The 20779-nt window shown below is 48.6% G+C and overlaps 1 protein-coding gene across 9 annotated transcripts in view; it reads left to right on the top strand.

Moving 5' to 3' along the window:
• The first annotated feature begins 5682 nt into the window (after positions 1-5682).
• The window catches only part of SMARCA4 (SWI/SNF related, matrix associated, actin dependent regulator of chromatin, subfamily a, member 4), an 87387-nt gene continuing 72290 nt past the window's right edge, over positions 5683-20779 (top strand). For 8 of the 9 annotated variants that reach the window (XM_060094116.1, XM_060094118.1, XM_060094123.1 and 5 more), the window contains exon 1: positions 5683-5841. The gene's annotated coding sequence lies outside the window, so the exon portion shown is untranslated. The remainder of the gene's footprint in view (positions 5842-20779) is intronic. The other variant, XM_060094122.1, reaches the window with a different exon arrangement.

Here is a 20779-nt window from a genome sequence, read left to right as displayed (position 1 = left end):
ACGTGCCACGGAGCGGCTGGGCCCATGAGCCGTGGCTGCTGGGCCTGCGCGTCTGGAGCCTGTGCTCCACAACGGGAGAGGCCACGGCAGTGAGAGGCCTGCGTACTGAAAAGAAAAAGAAAAAAATAAAGCTGCTAGAATGACTTCCCTGGTGGTCCAGTGGTTAAGACTCCACGCTTACACTGCAGGGGGCACAGGTTCAATTCCTGGTTGGGGAACTAAGATCCCACATGCCCCGTGGTGTGCCAAAAAAAAAAAAAAAAAAGGTTGCTAGAAACATCCAGGTACAGGTTTTTGTGTGGACATGTTTTCAACTCCTTGGAGTAAGTACCAAGGAGCATGATTGTTGGTTCATATCGTAAGAGTATGTTTAGTTTTGTAAGAAACGGCCAAACTATCTTCCACAGTGGCTGAACCACTTTGCATTCCCACCAGCAATGAATGAGACTTCCTGTTGCTCCACATCCTCACCAGCATTTGGTGTTTTCAGAGTTTTGGATTTCTCCCATTCTAATAGGTGTATAGTGGTATCTCACTGTTGTTTTATTTTATTTTATTTATCTTTATTTTTATTTTTTTGGTACGTGGGCCTCTCACTGTTGTGGCCTCTCCCCTTGCCGAGCACAGGCTCCGGACATGCAGGCTGAGCAGCCATGGCTCACGGGCCCAGCCGCTCCATGGCATGTGGGATCTTCCCAGACCAGGGCACGAACCCGTGTCCCCTGCATCGGCAGGCGGACTCTCAACCACTGCGCCACCAGGGAAGCCCTCACTGTTGTTTTAATTTGCAAATCCTTGATGACATATTGATATTGAACATCTTTTCATGTGCTTATTTGCCATCTGTGTATCCTCTTTGGTGAGGTGTCTGTTCAGGTCTTCGTTTAATTGGGTTGTTCATTTTCTTATTGTGGAGTTTTAAGAGTTCTTTGTATATCTGGATAACAATCTTTTATCAGATAACTTTTCAAATATTTCCTCCCAGTCTGTGGCTTGTCTTCTTATTCTCATGATGGTCTTTGCCTTTTATGCTTGGTGAGATGGGAGCCATTGGAGGGTTTTGAGCAAAAGAGGGACATGATGGAACTGAACATTTTAACTGCTATTAAATATCCAAATGGTGGTATCTGAGAGGCACTTTTCTGGAGCTCCAGGTCCAGACAGGAGATAAACATTTGGAAATCGTTAGCATGTAGATTTTTAAAAAATTAAAGTGAGGGACTTCCCTGGTGGTCCAGTGGGCAAGACTCCACGCTCCCGATGCAGGGGGCCCAGATTCGATCCCCAGTCGGGGAGCTAGATCCCACATGCATGCCGCAACTAAGAAGCCCACATGCCACAACTAAGAAGCCCACATGCCGCAACTAAAACAAGATTCCGCATGCCGCAACTAAGACCTGGCACAGCCAAAATAAATAAATAAATAATAAAAATTTTAAATAATGTGAGATTCATATAAAATTAAACACTTAAGGATGAATGATTTAGTCATATTTAGTACATTCACAACAGTGTGTAAGCATCATCTCTATCTAGTTCCAAAATATTTTCATCATCTGCCAAATAAAACCCTGTACCCATTAAGCAGTTACTCTCCTCTTACCCCCAGCCCCTAGCAATCTGCTTTCTGTCTCTATGGATTTGCCTATTTCAGACATCTGAAATATACACACTCATACAATATGCTGCTTTTTGTGTCTGACTTCATTTGCTTAGCATGTTTTCAAGGTTCATCCAGACTGTAGCACATAATAGGACTTTGCTTCATTTCATGGCTAAATATTCATTGAATGTATACAGCACAGTTTGTTTATCCATTCATCTGTTCATGGATATTTGGACTGTTCCATCCTTTTGGGTATTATGAATAGTGCAGTAGTAATGAACATTTATTTACAAATATTTTTTCAAGTGCCTGCTTTCAGTGCTTTTGGGCAGATACCTAGGATGTAGATGATTTTTTTTTTTTTTTTTTTTTTTGCCTCACCATGCGGCTTGCGGGATCTTAGCTCTCTGACCAGGGATTGAACCCGGGCCAGGGCAGTGGAAGCATGGAGTCCTAACCATTGGACTGCCAGGGAATCCCCTGGAAAAAATTTTAAAGTCACAAGACTGGAAGGGGGTGAATGTAGATAGGGGATGAAGGTCTGAGTCCTATGGCGGGTCATTCTTAAAAGATCAGTGTGAGGAGGAGGAAGACACAAAGGAGCTGATGATGGGGTGGGAAGAAACCTAGCAGTGTGTGGTGCCCTGGAAACCAAGTGAGGAGATTGTTCTAAGGAGGGAAAGTGTCAACTGTGGCCACCAGCCCTAGGAAGGTGAAGCTGAGAACTGACTCCTGCCTTCAGCAACAGGTAGGTCCCTGTGTCCTGGACAGGAGTCATTTCACTGGACTAGGAAAGGCCTGAAAAGAGCAAGTTTAATGGACATTAGAGAAGACCTAAATAAACAGAGAGATACGCCATGTTCATGGATTGGAAGATGGTGATTCTCCACAAACTGGTCTACAGATTCAGTGCAATCCCTATCAAACCATGACCGTGATAAGTCACTGTTTTTGGTAGAAATTGACAAGTTGATTCTAAAATTTACATGGAAATGCAAAGGATCTACAGTAACAAAAACAATTTTAAAAAAGAACAAAGTTGGGGGCTTCCCTGGTGGCGCAGTGGTTGAGAGTCCGCCTGCTGATGCAGGGGACACGGGTTCGTGTCCCGGTCCGGGAAGATCCCACATGCCGCGGAGCGGCTGGGCCCGTGAGCCATGGCCACTGAGCCTGCGCGTCCGGAGCCTGTGCTCCATAACGGGAGAGGCCACAGCAGTGAGAGGCCCACATACTGCAAAAAAAAAAAAAAAAAAAAAAAAAAAAAAGAACAAAGTTGGAGTACTACTTGATTTCAAGATTTACTATAAAGCTACAGTAATCAAAACAGTGTGGTCTTAGCTTAAGGGGAGGCATATTGATTAATGAACAGAACAGAGAGTTTGGAAATAGACTTTCTGTCTCAAATAGTCAACTGATTTTTGACAAAAGCACCAAAGCAATTCAAAGGGGGAAGCAAACAGCATGGAACAACTGCATATACCTATGGAAAACAATGAACTTCAATCTTACCTCATACTATATACAAAAATTAACTCAAAATGTATCACAGACAGAAGTATAGTGCTAAAGGCATCAGTTTTGCTTAAACTGGGCTCTCACTGTACAACCATAAGCCACTGGTCTATAGGATTATTCCTAAAAGATATCTTGTCCTTAAAACAGGACTCTTTTTTTTGGCCTTGCTGCATGGCTCTTGTGGGATCTTAGTTCCCCGACCAGGGGTTGAACCCGGGCCACTGCAATGAAAAGTGCTGAGTCCTAACCACCGGACAGCCAGGGAATTCCCCCCAAACAAGACTTCTGAGCCTTCCTTGCCAGTGTCCATGTCCCCAGTGTCCCAGCTGCAGAGAAAGCTGGAGTTCACACAGGGCCCTCCTTCTTCACCTCAGTCCCACTTCCATGTTTATCCATTCTAACTCCAATTTCATCTACCTCTAGATGTGAAGACACTCTCTTTACCCTGGGCCAATGCAGTGGCCTAAAGGGGCTCCCCACTTCCTCTCCTTGCTCCTTGCCCCGCAAGCCCAGTCTCCACCCTGCAGCCAGAGCAGCATGGGATTCTCCTGATTAAAGCCCTCCAACTGCCTCACACTGTGCTCCAGAAAAACCTCGAGATCCTTGCCACTGCCCTGCTCTGCCTGGCTACTGCCGACGTCCCCCTCACAGCCACAGGAGCTGTTCCCATGCTCTTTTCCCTCTTCAGGGTCTTGGCATACAGAGAGGTCGAGCTGACGCCTCAATCCCAGGAAGGCCCCATGTTATGATCTCATCACACCCTGGGCTTTTCTTCCATTGCACTTAGACTCTCCTATCATGTATTAGTGTGATCAATGTGGGAGACAGTCAGCTGAACTCAAGGACTGTCTGCTCCAAGGGCCGGAACCCTGCCTGCAGGCCTATGACCAGCTCAGTGTCTAGCATGTTGAGGGCGCTTAAGAAATATTACTTGAGTGAATGAGAGAGACCAAAGTCCACACTCCATTTGCCCATTCCCTGTCCACTGCCCAACATCACAAGCTAAGGTTCTGAGAACTCCCAGGTGGCCTGCTTTCAAGGATTCCTCATAACCAACCTGTGGAGGTGAGTGCTGTTATTGTTTGCATTTTACAGGTGAAGAAAAGGAAGTGTGGATGAGTCCAGTAAACTTGCCTGGCAACCCCCAGCTACTAACAATGGAGTCGGGTTTTCAATTCAGGTCTTTTTGGCTTCAGCCCAAGATCTCGCCTGCTGCTCTATGCTGCAAGGGACTCACCTTGGGCTTGGAAAGGCCCAAAGAGCTTATGATACACACTCAATAGAATCTCTATTATTCTTTCAATCAAAAAAAATTTTTAAATATCTAGCAGATATATGGCAGAGGGGGGCAACACAGTAGATGCTGGGTATTCACTAGGGACTAAAATTTACAACATCGTGTCATTTAAGTTGAGTGAGACAGACAATAAAGGGGGTATGCAAGAATTGTGAAAGAAAGGAAAAAGAGGCAGTGATCAGAAAGGAGGCAAGGCCAGTGGAGGTGATGAGTCAGCTGAGACCTGAAAAATGAGGAAGAGCCGGCCTGAGAGAAGCAGGGGTAGGGACAGTCATAGGCTGTGGGACTTGACCTTGGGGAGCATCTGTCCAGTTGCGGAGCTAAACGCGACATACACAGACTCGGAGATACTTTGAAAACATAAAGAGACCAAGCCGCCTACAGGCTCTGGGTCTTCACACTCGGAACAAAGCTCTCTCCGTCACTGCTTTTATGTCTTGACTCAAATGTCTTCGCAGCGAGGCCTTCCTTAGCTGCCCCATTTAAAACTCCCACGACCCTTCCTGTCTCCATATCAACAAAGTGTATGTTACTTAATTCTCTTGCCCCGCGCCTGCCTCTCCCACTAGATCGTGAGCGCCACAGCGGGTGAGGTTTTTGTTCGGTTCCGTAGCACCTGAGCCTGGGGCAGGTCAATAGATATCTGCTAATCCAATTAATAGCCCTAGGTAGGTTTTGCAGAAAAGGCAGCCACGGTCGGTGCCCGTTCGGCAAAGCCAGACGGGCACCGCCATCCTCCGACCAGGGATGAAAGCGGTTCCTAGGTCCGCCCTTGGCCCAGGGGTCGGCTCTGCTCGTCCCCAGCCCAGCCTGTCCGCCTCCTGCCTTCACGCACGACCTTGGGGCCTCACTTACGAGTCTCAGGGTCCCCCGGCCACCCCTTCTCCTCAGAACCTCGCAGCCACCCCATCCCCCAACCTCCCTCAGCCACCTCCGCCTCCACAACCGCCGCAGTGCCACTCGCTCTGCGCATGCCCGGCGGCGTGGAGACGTGCGGCGTGCGGAGGACGAAGACCCCCCGCGCGCAGGCGCAGGACCATCCCGCACAGCGTGGGGAGGTGCGTTGGGCGCGCTAGGTCTCTCTGGCCCCACCCACCTTCCCCAATCCACCCTGGGCGGGCGCGCACGCGCGCTAGGAGCGGAAGGGCGGGCGGGCACGCGCAAGAGGCCGGGCCGGCGACGGAAGCGGGAGAGGCTGTCTGTGGTGGGGGGAGGGGAGGTGACGAGTGCGCGCGCAGCGGGGGCGCGGGCGGCGTGGGGGGGGGCGGCTGAGGCGGGCGCGCGCGCGAAGCTTACTCTCGCTCGGCGGCAGCGGCGGCGCCTTCTTTGTTTCGTGAGGAGAGACGAGACGCTCATTCTGCCCCCGGCCCCGCGCGGAGGGGTGGGGGCGGCGCCGGGAAGGCGACGGCGCCGTCGACTCCCGGTAAGGAACGCGGGTCTCGGGGTGAGCGCGGCGCGGGACTTGGGAGGACGGTTTGAATGGAGCCAGGGCGCTGAGGGTGGAGGGGGCCGCTGGCGCCCGGATTGGGGCCGGGGTACGGCGGCGCCCGAGGGTCAAGAAGCCTGGCCGGCACCGCGCGCGCGGGGAAGGCCACAGTGCAGCGAGGCCGCGGCGGCTACAGTATCCGCGGGCCGGTGGGTGGGGGCCCGGGCCAAGTGGAGGCCGCGCGCCCTCCGCGCGCGTTCTCGCCGGGGTCGCAGGACAAAGCTCGCAGCCCCGTCGGCGGGCCAGGGGCCCGACCCCCATCGGGGCTCCAACAATAGCCAGGCGTCCTGGCTTTTCTGGCTACGTGTAACGGGTCCGACTCGAATGTTGGTTTTTGGCGAGGCTGCGGTCGGAGCTCAGTAGGAAAAATCCCAGGTGTGTCCAGCGTCGCCTGGACACGAACATTAGCAGCCCCCTTGGGTTAGCCGACCTAAAATTTTATTTTTAAAAATCACGTCATTTTAGATTTTCAAGGAAAGGTAAATAACTCTCCTAATCCCTCGCAAGTAGTGACTTCAGAATGTTTGCCCTGAAGCGGGGGTCGGCAGCAAGTGGGGAAGGACAGGGGAAACTGTTTGGCGTTGAAAGCATTGTTTTAGTTTTGCATCCTTTTCCCTTCCTCTCAGTTGATTTTCCAGATTAAGGCATTTATTTAAAACGTGAATCTTTCAGGAGAGGGTGTTTTGTGCCGGTGTTGAAGACACTAGTCTTGATTTTTCCCCCCGCCCAGTGAATCCTTGGGGAAAGTAGGGAATAAGCGTGAGAGCCACTTCCGAGGAATTTGAAACAAGTTTTCACTTTTAATGGACAGACCGGATTCGAGTTTGATTCTTGGCGTTGCTGTTGACTTAGCTGTGTGACGTGAGGCAAATAGCTTAATCTCTCTGAACCTCTTAGTGTCCTTGTATGTGAAATGGGAATAATGCCACAAATGGAGTTGGTGAAGGCGTGAAAAATGGTTCTTGGCTAGAGGGAAGCACTATTATTGTTGTTCAGTACAATCTCTTCCTTTATTGTTCAGTATTTGTTGAGTCCCTACTGGGTGTTCGATGGGTGGAGGTTGGATGCCCTGAGGAGCCTCTCCAGTCCTGTAGGGGAACAGGTGGTAAATGTGGGAACAACTCCCCTTGGCCTATCATGTGTGAGGAACACAGTGGATGGATGCGCAGGGGAGTGAGTGATGGGAACCGGAGATCAGGGAGGCTGCGTGGAAGAGGGGGCCTTTACTCAGGATCAGGGAGGACGTCCAGGCTGCATTTGACCACCCGGGACCAGTCATCGCTCCCCTCTGCTACACTCGCGCATCACCCTGAACCTTTCTTGTGTAGCAGTTACCCCAGTTTGTAATTATACATCTGTTCTTCTCCAAGGGCCATCAGAGCCTTCAGCTGTGTCTACCTGATCTCCTGCAGTGTACCCCGGGCCCAGCACGTAGTAGGCCCTCAGTGAACCTTTGTGGATGAATGAGGAGGGTATGCGGGAGGACTGAGTGAACATGTGTGTGAAGTGCTTGGCACAGGACTGAAGGGGGGTTGTAGGCAATAAATGTTAGTTGCTGGTTTTGTTTTTGTTTTTGTTTTTAAACTTTCCAGGCCATTGTTTTCTAAACCTCATTACCCCAACAATGAGGGTGTGGGGGGGGCGGTGGTTAATATGAGGTGGTGGTGTGGAGTGCTAGTTCTGGAATTAGACCTCCTGGATTCACAACCAGCTCTAAATCCTAGTTTGACCTCAAGCAAGACACTTACCAATAGGTCCCCCCACTTGTGAAACAGGTATGACAGCGGTACCACCTCAAAGAATTGTTGTGAGCGTTGAAAAGGTAGTAGGGGAAGTGGCTTAACACACTGCAGAGCCTGGCATGTAATGAGCCCTCAATTTATTGGAGTTAATATTGTTTATATATGTATGTATTTGTAAATTAACTGTTTAAAAAACTGAAAACATAAGTTAGAGTCATTCTGTATCCCAGAAATCCCAGGTTTGATGTGCCAGTTATATATATTTTTATAATTTTCTTTAAAATCAATGCATACACAATTATGAAAATAATAAATGTTCTTCCCCATGCCACTTAAAATCATTTTGTGTCCAGCACTTCAGGAGATGTTGATCTTGCAGGTTTTTGAGCTGGGGGTGGTGGTGGGGTGACCTCATCAGAGCTTCTGTGTAGGGTAGCGCAGTGCAGTGGTCTCCAAACTTCCTGTCAGTGAAAAGCACTCCAACATAAACACGTATTTATTTATATACCTTTGCCACTCCTTGTGGACCCTCAAAACATTGGGAGGTAATCCTAGACCAGCTTCAGGTCCTAGCTGCTTATCAGATGTGGGAGAGTGGGAAGGATTAGTTGTGTTAGGTGAATATCCCATGACAACGTTCTGCAGGTGAAGAAACTGAGGTCCAGGTATATTTCACCAGGAGTTCTTGGGTCAAACATCCAAGTCTGACTCCTGGCTTGGCCACTTTCCCTCCTGGTGCCTCAAGGCAATGGGGGTTACAGTGCCTGGCACCTTTTAAGTCCTCAGACATGACAGCAGATTTTGGCCTGGACTCTCAGGGCTACCATGGCACAGAGGGCGTTCACATTCACCAGAGACAGAGCACAACGTGAATGGCGCCCCCTGCAGTTGTGCAAGAAGTAGCCCAGCCACGCATTCCCCGTTCGTATAGCGAACAAGTGTGCATTGAGTGCCTGCCACGAGCCAGGCACAGCTTGGGGCTGGGGGTTCAGCCGGGAACAGGCAGACAAGGACCTTGTTCTCCTCCGCTCCTACCTGTCTCCTTATTTGCAAAGGGGGACAGTAATAGTACTGAACTTGTAGGATTGCTGCAAGGACTAAACAACAACAAAATGACAGATGACGAATGTTAAGTGCTTAGGACAATGCCTGACACACAAGACTAAACAGTTTGTAGCCGTTGTCATATATTATGATCTCTACAACATCCTAGCGGGTTGAGATACAGAACAGATTTTTGCCCCATTTTAATAGTTCTGTATGTTTTCAAAGTGGTAGCAAAGGAGTCAGCTCCTTCATTTTGTCCTTAATAATTTAAAAATTGTGTGCTTAAAAAAAAAATTGTGTGCTTTGAAGTTTCACCATACAGCATTGGAAAGAGGGAAGTGTGTCTGGTGGCATGGGTTTTAAAAAACATCAAGTGTTTGTTTTGCATTTCATATATCTCCTCATAACTTGTAACGTTGATTGGAACACTGAAGAGAGAGGGTTTTTTTTTAAATTAAAATCAAAAGAATATGCAAAACCTACTATAAAAGGGAAGTAACAGCGGCGGGGAATATTGGAGGGAGATGTCCGAGGGTGACTATATCAGAACTGAGTTGCTGTCACCTTCCAGATGTCATCCCTAAGAAGTATTAAGCTCATTCATATAGTCGGTGATATCTTGGAGTTTTCTGTTAGCTGCATGCAAATTTTTCAGGATATGGATTTGATGGGCATGAGAAATCTGGCCTCCACTCATCTTCCTGTGTGGGAAAGGACCTTGCGGGAGGCACCAGGTGTAGCTAGGTCTCTTGGGAGATCATATTTCACAGGGCAGAGGGAAGGAAAGGGATGCATCCAGTTCCCTCAGGGAAGGGGCTTCCTTTAGAAAACAGGTAGCTGGCTCCTCCCTAGAAACCCAGACTGGTTTCCAGGGCTTCGTTTTGGGATTCTGTTACTTTGCTAAAGGGCCATGTCTTCATTTTTGTGTGTGGACACTTGTAACTGGGAACCATCTGAGTTTCGCACAGTGTGAAGTTTACACCCACGGGAGTGTGATAAAGAGAATGGGCTTTCCCAGTGACCTATACTGTATAGCACAGAGGACCGTACTCAGTATTTTGTAATAACGTATAAGGGAAAAGAATCTGAAAAAGAATATGTACACATATTAATGTGCTGTACACGACATTATATATCAACTGTACTTCAATAAAATTAAAAAAAAAAAAAGATGATGGGCTTTAAAATGGCTCCTCGGGGTGGTTTAAGTTCTCCTTTCACTGGCAGGTTGCGCCCTGCTGGTTCAGGAAGCAGGTGGCCGAGTGGCAGTTGCTGCCTCACCTGTTACAGTGAGAGACTTGAGGGGGCAGGGTTTGATGTGCACCACCCCACCTTGCCCCGAAAGTCCCAGTAAAGTGGCACAGTGGGTGTCTCCTTGTCCTGATGGTGACGCTGAAGCACAGGGGGCTCCTCGATGTGCCCTGGGAGCTGCTTCTGGCCCTGATGACCGCAGAGCACACATCCGACCACAGCCTGGAGCGCTAGCGCGCCGAGCGCCCTCGTCTGCCTCCTCGGAACACCCCCTGGAGGCTCCTGCCTTTGGGGTGCTTCTCTTTGCTGCACTTCGTGCTCTTGCAGCCTCTCCTCCTCCTCCATCTTCTGATCCTCAGCCTGAATCAGTTACTCAGGCATTAGAGTCGGACAGGCTTGAGGTAGGCAGGACTCTATTCCTACGTGATTTGGGGCAAACAACGTAACCTCTCTGAGCGTAAAACCCCCTGTTTCTCCCATAGTCCCCAGTTGGCACCTCAGTCACCAGTAGTGAACCAAGGGGACGCAAGTTGGGGCTGAAATCCAGCCTGGCTGGGCTTTGCTAAACTAAGCCTGGTTCCAGGGCTGGTCGCCCCCAAGGAAGGGGCACCCTTTATATTTCAAATGGCATGTGCTAAGTGAGGCCCTGCTGGTCACCTTGGTCATCCCTGTCTCCTCTCATTCTCTCACATCCATTCCACCTGCTTGTACAGAAAAGTCTTCTAAAACCATCATCAGACCATGTCACTGCCTTACCTAGAACATTCCAGTGGTTTCCCATTGCACCTAGGGTAGACTCCAACTTCCTTACCACTGCCCTCGAGGCCTGTGATCTGACCTCTTTGCCCATCTCTGACCTCATCTGCTGCCGCACCTTTCTCGCCTGCTCTCCTCCTTCAGGGTCCCACCCCAGGGCCTTTGCACTTGCTGGTCCCTCTGCCTGTCCATAGCCACTGGCTCCCATTTCACTTCAGGTCTCTGCTCAGATGTGTCCCCATCACTGCCCACCATGATTGGAAACGCACCTCCCATCAGCTTGACTGTTAACCCTGCTACTTTATTCATAGCACTTCCACCCACTACATGACACTGTGTCCTATTTATTTGTGTGCTTGTTTCTGTCACTCAGTTGTCCATCTCACCAGGCAGGGACTTTGTTCTCTGCTGCATGGCCAGTGCCTAGAACCCTGTTTAGCACAGAGTTTGTTCTCCCTAAGTATTTGGGGGTGGCTGGGGGTCTGTCACGAGTGACACTCGGCAGTTATAGGTGCCACACCTCCCCACCTATTCTTGGCCACACTTGCACTTTGTGCGTCCCTGTCATGGGGGACTTCTCTCCTGCCCTCTCCACAGGTCACGCATCGTGCTCAGTGTTGAGTACAGAGCAAGCCCCACAGCAGACCCAGTGGTGGGTCATGATGTCCATCCAGTGGGGCTTGGTCAGGCTTAACAGAGAAAAGGAGGAGAGTCTACCCAAGTTTCACGGCGGGCAGGGTCAGGACAGAACTGTACAACTTGTCTCGGTTACCTGATGCCTGTTTGTGCTGGGTCACATTGGAGTCTGGGTCATGGTAAAAAGAGTTTGGAAGATACCTGTGTAGATAGGCTAGCGTTTGTGTTCTTGAAGTGTAGACAGTTTATCTCCCTGCTGGATTAGAGCTTGAACTCCCCGAGGGCAGAGGGCTGGCCTGGTTGTCTTCATGTCTCCTGCCATGTTATAGATGGGGAGGTACTCTTCAGTGGTTTTCAGATGAATGAAAAACTTAAAAAGGCGGGGGGAGGATTCCAATGAATAAAATGATATATAATTCCCAGTGCTAAAAATAGTACTTGGTAGCAATTTGGCATATCTACCTCTGAGGTAGAACTGAGAAGACATTGTAATTTATCATCGCGACGTGGTTTTTTAGTTTCTCAAATGCATTCCCTTTTAAATGTAGGGCAAGGTTTTGCTACTTAATTATATTGCAAGGGAAATGCCACAGAACAGCCAGCTTCCCAGGGTCTCAGGAAGCCATTTCCACGCGGTCCTTAAAACCACAGGTGCCCCCCACCCCCGCACGTCCTTGCAGGTTCGAGGACTAGTGCACCCCACACCGTCAGGTCAGGTGTGGAGGGTTTTCTTAGTCGTGGAGTGTGGTGGGGGTGGGGATGGGGGAGGTGTAAATCTCATTTTGTAGTTTAAATGTGATGGATGGGGCTGGCTCTGCTGAAGCCATCCCGCACGGCCACCTTCCACCGTCTGAGCGCCGGGTCATGACTTGACTGCAGTGTCGCTGCTGCTGAAATGTGTCTTTGAACAAATTTCTCCACGCCCCAAAAAACAAAATAGCAGCCATCCTGGGACCAAACTTAAATATAAAGCTGGTTTTTAGGCAAGATGGAAAAAAAAAAGAAAAGCCAACCCATAATCTCAGCAAGCAGATTTCAGAGGGTCCCGATCGCCTGTTGGCAGCCTGTCTTGCCACAGTGGCCGGCTACCACGGTCCTTTTTTATTTCTAAGAGAAATGCTAAGAGTGGTACGAAAGAAGAAACTAGACCTCTAATCCTCAAGCAGGTCTGGTTCTGCATTTAAATGTCGGCATAGTGATTTTGGTGAAGTTGAAAGTAGGTGGAAAATAACACAGTCCCCAGATCCTTTCATATTCCTCCTTCATTTCCACAAAGGCACTTCCTGGGGAATCTTTTCTGGGTGTTTATTTCCCAGGTATTTTTTCTGATCCAGGGTTTTCTTTTTTTTCTTTTTCCTTAAAAAGTGTTTTTTAAAAATCTGTTTACAAAAGTAATAGTTAAAACAAACACACACAGAAAAACTTCAGAAATCTGTGATGTGGAATGTGTAAGTTCCCCAACAGATGCCTCCAGAGAGAGTCGCTGGCAGTTTGGTACATGTTTTCTGGCTTCTGTGCTCGGATTAACGTGCAGAAATTGTTCTTCTTAGCAAAGTGGAGTTCGGGCCAGGCACCCCTAACTTTGATGATGCCTTGTTCCCCTGCTTCATTTTGGACCATCCTCTGTGTCCACGTGTACCGTGTCCCGCATTAATTTTTTTTTTTTTTTTCGGTACGTGGGCCTCTCACTGTTGTGGCCTCTCCCGTTGCGGAGCACAGGCTCTGGATGCGCAGGCTCAGCAGCCATGGCTCACGAGCCCAGCCGCTCCGCGGCATGTGGGATCTTCCCGGACCGGGGCACGTGTCCCCTGCATCGGCAGACGGACTCTCAACCACTGCGCCACCAGGGAAGCCCCCGCATTCATTTTTAATGATGCTTTGACTTGTACAGCATGGATTGCGGGCAGTCCTGGTTGTTCGGCAGTTGAGGGGCTTCTCAGAGAAATTAAGGTGAAATGGCTGAGTCCCTTCCAGACCCTTTGGCCCCAGGAACCTGGGAGTCTGTTTTCATCTCACAGCCTCCTGAACTGTCTTTAGTTTTCAGCTTTTTGGTTCTTACCCTGGAGTACATTTACTTTCTGTCACATGCCTTCGGGCTACCTGCCCAGAATCCCAGGTTCCGTTCCCCCCTCATGGAGCCCCCAAATACACCTGCCTCTCGGGCCACACACATCTCGATGAGGCTCCCAGACACACATGTGCTAGTGGCTTTGCCATTTTGGCCCCTGCATCCCCTTGTCCTTCGCTTTTCTCACCTGCTTAGGTTTGGGTTGTCTGTCTGGTTTGAGATGGATTTCTGTGTTGTGCAAAGTTGCCCCACCTCTTCCAGCCCAGACACCATGTGAGTTGCCAGAGAGAGACTTGTTGCGGGAGTCCAGGGAGTACCAGAAAGCCACCTGAAACCCCCTGAGGCAGCCTTGAGGGTGACCTAGGGGACCCAAGCGCTTTGCTGAAAATGCCGGATCTTTAGTGTCCTGTATGAGGAGGGCAGGGGTGTTTGGTGATGAGGGAAGTAGGGGTTTGGAGAGAGGGGTGTTCCTTGCCCTCAGATCTTACCTCTCTTCTGAAATTCCTGGCTGAACTTGTCTGCAACCCCCACCCCCCGGGTAGGAGCACATTGGTATCCTGTCCCACACCCTCTCTGGCTCTCAGCAGGGCCAGGCCCAGCCCTGCACCTCGGGAAGGGCTGGCTTGATGATGGCTAAGAACAGCTCCTTTGTGCAGTGGGAGCTAAAAAGGCAAGGGAGAGTTTGTAGCCCAAATCCTATCCATTGACTGTCAGGCTGGACTGTGGTCACTTTTGACAGCTGGTCCTCATTTGCACCAAGGCTGTGCTGGCGTTCAGGCAGCTGCTGCACCTCCAGGTCAGCAGAGCTGCCTTGTGCAACCCCTGCTTCCCGAGGAGGGAAGCGAGCCTGTTGTCCTGAGTGCCGCGCGTCCGGAGCGCTAATGGCTGATTTCACCAGCAGCGTGGTAGCACTTGCTGCTGGTATGTGCCTGGCATGTGTTAGGTTGTGTGACACAGCTAGCGACCCCTGAGGGAGGGACTGGTCTCAGCTCCAGCCTGCAGAGAGGAAACAGGCTCAGGGAGTCCGGCGTTGTGCCATTGGCAGGTGGCAGAGTCCACGCTCAGAGCCTGAGCTCTACTATGGCCTTAGGCTTGTGATGCCAGCTCTTCCATTGACCCGCTGGGTGGCCTGTGAGCCTCAGGAACCCCTCTGTCTGGTAGTCCTTCCTCGCAGGGTGGTGGTGCAGGCTCAGTGAGGAAATAAATTCCTGTCCTTATTACCCAATGGGACCACTCCTTTCCCTCCCCTCTCTGACTGGATCTTACCTCCCTGCACTTTCTTTGTGACTGATTAGTCCTCAATAATTGTAAACCACTAGGAGGCGGGAACAAGTCACAATCCCCCTGGACTTTAAAATATTCCTTCCCTTTCTCTGTCTCCATGATCCTGAGGTAGTAAAGTGTCACAGTACTTCTGAAACCAAACGTGGGTTTTCCACACCAACCAATTCTCCAAGTTCCTGTGGACACCAACAGGGTGTCCCTACAGTTCAATTCAATTCTGACACTAACTACCCAGAGTTGGTGCAGACCTCACAGGTTAAGGGCTCAGTCCCACAAGACTGCCCCCCACTTCAGATGCCAGTCGCAAGTAGTGGGTCCCAAGGTTATCCACACTTCTGTCCAACTTGGTTACAAACGTGTATTCCCATGACCCCCTCATAAGGTTTGATAATTTGCTGTAACAACTCACAAAACTCAAGAAGGCACTATGTTAACCAGTTTCTCAAGGATACAGATGAACAGCCAGAAGAAGAGATACATAGGGTGAGGTCTGGAAAGGTCCGGAGCACAGGAGCTTCTGTCCCCATGAAGCTGGGGTGCACCACCCTCTTGGCACGTGGATGTGTTCACCAACCCAGAAGCTCTCTGAACGCCATAGTTTAGGGGTTTTATGGTGCTTCATCACGTAACCATGATCGATTAACTCAATCTCCAGCCCCTCTCCCCTCACTGGAGGATGGGGTGGGGTGGGGATGAAGGTTCTAAGCTTCTAGCCATGGTTTGATCTTTCTGACGACCAGCCCCCATCCTGAAGCCATCCAGGAATCCACCTAGAGTAGCCTCATTAGAGCAAGAGACACTCCTAACACTGAGGAAATTCTAAGGGACTTTGGAGCTCTATGTAAGATGCTCTTATCACCCCTATCACTTAGGAGATTACACAGGTTTTAGGAACTCTGTCAGGAACTGAAGGCAGAGACCAAATATATTATTTCTCATTGTCACAGGTAGACAAAGATTTCTTAAACAGGACCCCAAAACCATTGACCATAAAAGAACAGACTTGATACATTGGACATCATTAAAATTAAGAACTTCTCTTCGTCTCTGGGAGACAGTAATAGCAACCACATACCCCCAATAAAATGTTAGTGAAAAGCTTAGAGCCTGTACGAAAGTGGATCTCTCGGTGGCCAGTGAGCATGTGGAAAGCTGCAACACTGTTAGTCACAAGGGAAATACAAATTAAAACTGGAATAAGGTACGATTATACACTCACCAGAACGGTTACAAATTAAAAAGACTGACAGCACCAGGAGTTGATTTAGAGGAACTGGAACGCTCACCCAGCTGCTGCAGGGAGGGCGGTGTATGCGATTGTCATGCCGATTTGGAAAACTGACAATATCTGCCAAGGTAAAGTTATGCCTCCCTCATGACCAGCAGTTCCCCTCCTGGACATACAAGGAAAATGAGCGCCCACATCCACCAAATGACATGGTTCACAGCAGCTTTATGTGTGCTAAAACCTGGGAGCACAACATCTGGGAACAGGAGAATTGACAATAGCATCCAACTGCATGGATGCCCCTCCCAGACCTAGCGATGAGCAGAAGTAAACTATATGACCCTCTTTTCTTTTCTTTCTTTTTCCTTTCTTTTTTTGGCCATGCTGCGTGGCACGTGGGATCTTAGTTCTCTGACCAGGGATCAGACTCGCACCCCCTGCAAAGGAAGTGCAGGGTCCTAACCACTGGACTGCCAGGGAAGTCCCTGACCTTCTTTTCAGATTGAGTTCAGTAACAGGCGAAACTAACCTACAGTGAGAAAGTCAGAACAGAAGTTTCACCGGGAGGGTGGTTCTGAATGGGAAGGGGCCAAAGGCCCCTTCTGGGATGTTGGAAGTGCTCTGTCTGATCTAGGATTCATCCAGCTGTATACCTACGATCAGGGCACTTTAGGTATGCCAGAACTCAAGATGCCCCTCCTCAGTACTACACCAAGGACCCGAGAGCCGCTCCCCACTTCCATTTTTCTGTTCTCTCCACCGCTATGCTGTAGGACTGCCCTCCTGTGTCCACACGTGGCACCAGCACCAGCCCCTGGTGGGGCTTTTGATGGAACCCTACCTGCTTTGCCGCTCAGGATGGTTTTGCATTGTGTCTGCACTTTTTGGATCTCCTTTACTGTCGTTGCCACGTGTGTCTGAGCTTTCAAGTCCAGAAACAAGTTTGCTGACGGTGGCTCCGAGCAGTTAGTTACCTGTTTCATTGCAACCCGACCCTTCAGAGGTGGCAGCTTCTGAAGGAAACGCGATTTAAAAAGGGTTTTGTGAAAGCCCATGCTTCTTGAAGGCGAAGGTTGCCATACTCGGGCATGAAAGTCTTTTTCGCTGCCCTCCTATGTCTTTGGTGAGCTGCTGTGTGTCGCCAATGACGTTAGTGGTGCTGTGAGAGGAGGCAGTTAATTCCTAGAGGGACCTTGGGAAGAGCTGTCTTTCCAGAGGCACATCGGTTTGTCTGTCTTTAGATAGGAGGGTGGTGTGGATTTTATTTTGCCATCAGTTTCAGTTGGCTTGACTTCGAGTGGAGACCTCCAGGTGAGAAAGAAACCATGAGCTGCCAGATGCCACAGGTTCCTTAAGGAGGTGCAGGACTGTTGTCCCTCTTCCCACCTCAGCAGTGCTCTGTGGACCCGAAGAGAGGGCCTGTGGACACAAAGGGCCCAGAAGGGAGCCCCGAGGAGCCATCGTCCTCAGTCCAGCCACGGCCACATCCATATCACTTGGCTGCTCACTTGGGAAGTGTGACTGCTGGTGCATCCACCCTGTAGACAAACCCCTGGACCAGAGGTTTCCAACTCTAGAATCAGCATTTTAGCAAACAAGATACAGGGCACAGACCGCTGTCACGTGGCAGGGCAAACAGCATCCTGTTTGTGTGACAGAATGTGTGAATATTCACATGGAGCTGAATCAGGTCAAATTTTTTTTTTTTAATTGAGGTATAGTTGATTTACAATATTAGTTTCAGATGCACGATGTGATTCAAACGTTTTTGTACATTATACTCCATTTAAAGTGATCATAAAATATTGGCTGTATTCCCTATGCTGTACAATATATCCTTGTAGATTATTCATTTTATACATAGTAGTGTGTACCTCCTCATCCTCTACCGCCATCTTACCCCTCCCTCTCCTCTCTCCCCACTGGTCACCATTAGTTGTCTATATCTGTGAGTCTGTTTCTGTTTTGTTATATTCATTTGTTTTATTTTTAGATTCCATATATAAGAGACAACAGAGTGTTTGTCTTTCTCTGACGTATTTGACTAAGCATAATACCCTCCAGGTCCATCCATGTTTCAAATGGCAAAATTTCATTCTTTTATTATGGCTGAGTAATATTCTATTGTATGTATATGTGTGTGTGTGTGTGTGTGTGTGTGTACACACACACACACACACACACACACACCCCACATCTTTATCCATTCATCTGTGGCTGGATACTTAGGTTGCTTCCATATCTTGGCTACTGTAAATAATACTGCTATGAACATTTGGGTGCATGTGTCTTTTCTGCATATATTCTTGTCTCCTTTGTTGTAGATTAATTGACCATAAATGTGTGGATTTATTTCTGTGCTCTCTATTCTGTTCCATTGATCTGTGTGTCTGTTTCTGTGCCAGTGCCATACTCGTTTGATTACTCTGGCTTTGTAGTATAGTCTGAAGTTGGGGAGCATGATACCTCCAGCCCTGTTCTTCTTTCTCAGGATTGCTTTGATAATTCAGGGTCTTTTGTGTTTCCCTACAAATTTTAGAATTATTTGTTCTAGTTCTGTAAAAAATGCCGTGGGATTGCACTGAATCTGTAGATTGCCTTGGGTAATTTGGTCATTTTAACAATACTGATTCTTCCAATCCATGAACACCGTGTAACTTTCCATCTGTTTGTGTTTCTTCAGTTTCTTTCATCAGAGTTTTAGAATTTTCTGAGTACAGGTCTTTCTGAATCAGGTCAGATTTTGCTGCCAAATGAATTTGTCTCGAATTTATTTTTTTTAAAAGTTTGATTTTTTTCCTTGAGCGTATTGGGTTTTGGATTTGTGCGGAAGGGATTGTGAGCACATGTCAGTTCTCCAGCACTCCTGTTAGGTGTATTTAAGGTCCAACACTGAGGCTCCTTGAGCTTTGGAGGAGATCAGGGATGCCGGGAGGATGGCGGAGTGTTTTCTCGTACGGTCAGGCATGTTCACAAGCAGGCAGGGGTGACAGCTGCTGGTCCTGGCTCTTCCAAGATTTCTGACCCTCTCTGTTCAAGTTATTTAGTCATGAAACTGGACTGAAGAAGTTCGGGCTTTTGATCTTTTATCCAGGAAGATATACCCCCACCTTTCAAATGAAGATTTTTTTTTTGCGGTACGCGGGCCTCTCACTGTTGTGACCTCTCCCATTGCAGAGCACAGGCTCTGGATGCGCAGGCTCAGCGGCCATGGCTCATGGGCCCAGCCGCTCCACGGCATGTGGGATCTTCCCGGACCGGGGCACAAACCTGTGTCCCCTGCATCGGCAGGTGGACTCTCAACCACTGCGCCACCGGGGAAGCCCGACTTTTTTTTTGAATCAAGAGCATTAAAAATGTTCCTGTACTTTTTCAAGATTTATCCTTAGAATCAGGAGAGACCAATAGAGCTTAGGGGCAAAGAGATTCATTCCCCAAACCAAAAAGTCCACAGAAACAAAAGCAGATTTGTGGCATGCCAACAAGAGAGGGGCTTTTGATTATTAATAAGGACCTACTTTAGAGCACAGGGAACTCTACTCAGTACTCTGTAATGGCCTATATGGGAAAAAAATCTAAAAAAGATTGGGTATATGTATATGTATAACTGATTCACTTTGCTGTACAGCAGCAAGTAACACGACATTGTAAATAATCTATACTCCAATTAAAAAAAAAAGAGGGGCTTTTAAATAACTCAGGATGCATCAGGACCAGGGAACTTAGTGGAACTGCTAGAATTTGTGTCTTGAAGACTGTTAAATGATGAAAAGGCTCGTAGGTATGATTCTCTGAAGAGAAAGCTGGCCTAGAATGTGCTGAGTAATTCTGTAGAGCGAGTGTCTGTGTGTGGAATAACCTCGAAGGAGAAGCACTGGAGTGTGGCCGGGTCCCAGTGGGAGCACCAGTCAGCTCTCCATCCTGAGAGGGCTCCATCGTCACAGCTCCGGGGGTCTCTGAGGAGCTGCAGCCCTCTCTCCCCACACATACCCCCTCACCCCACCCTGCTGGGAGGGTTAAGGAAGGCAGGGTTGCTTCTTGCTCTCTGCAGGGCCAGCAAGCACTTAACCTCTGTGTCTGGTAGGATGGTGGGTAATTTTAAGTTTCTGTGTTCTTTTTATGTTTTCCAAATTTCAGCACTGAGAATGTATTACTCCTTTATCAGGAAAGGGGTTGTTAAATGAAAGAGAATTTTACTTACAGTCATAGAATTTACAGTCATAACAGATTGAGGGTTCCCTGAAAACTGAACCCTTACTGTAGGGAGCACTTATAAAATTTATCAGCTCACAGACCAATCGTAGCAATCATAACTTACCAACATCACTGGATATGTTTTTACCTGATTTTTGGATCTTGTGGAGGCCCGGGGTCATAGTTCCGGGCATCAATTTTTAGTTTACAGCACTTGAATATCACTTTTGAAGTATTTGAGATATCAGAGTGCCATTAGTTCTGTAATACTTCTCTTTAAAGGAGCCTACTTTTAAAACTTAAATTCATGTATTTTAAAGGAAACTTGGTCGCACTGCCTTAAGTGGAAACCAGCATTACTTGCTATGAATATGTGTTTTAGACGAATTTATGAAGGTCCAGTCAGATGCTGTTGCCAGCAAAGGCTTTGAGCCTTAGTCACGTTCTTCTTTTTTCTTCAGTAGGAAGATGAGCAGGTGTTGGAGTGATGTGAAGGGTGTGTCAGCACTGCCCTGAGACGTCCCCTCTGTTGTAATCAGAAAGATACCAGGGGAGGTGAGGCAGGATCACCTGGTGTCCCCACCTCCTGAGTCCCACCCCTTCCTCGGGGGACTTTGATCTGAGTTTGGGTGCCTGATGTGTCACCTCCTCAGAGAGGAATGGAGGAGA

Source organism: Mesoplodon densirostris, chromosome 3 (assembly GCF_025265405.1).
Source record: "Mesoplodon densirostris isolate mMesDen1 chromosome 3, mMesDen1 primary haplotype, whole genome shotgun sequence".
Classification (NCBI taxonomy): Eukaryota; Metazoa; Chordata; class Mammalia; order Artiodactyla; family Ziphiidae; genus Mesoplodon; species Mesoplodon densirostris.
The sequence above is the reverse complement of the archived record's forward strand: the minus strand, read 5'-3'. Positions and strand labels throughout refer to the sequence as shown.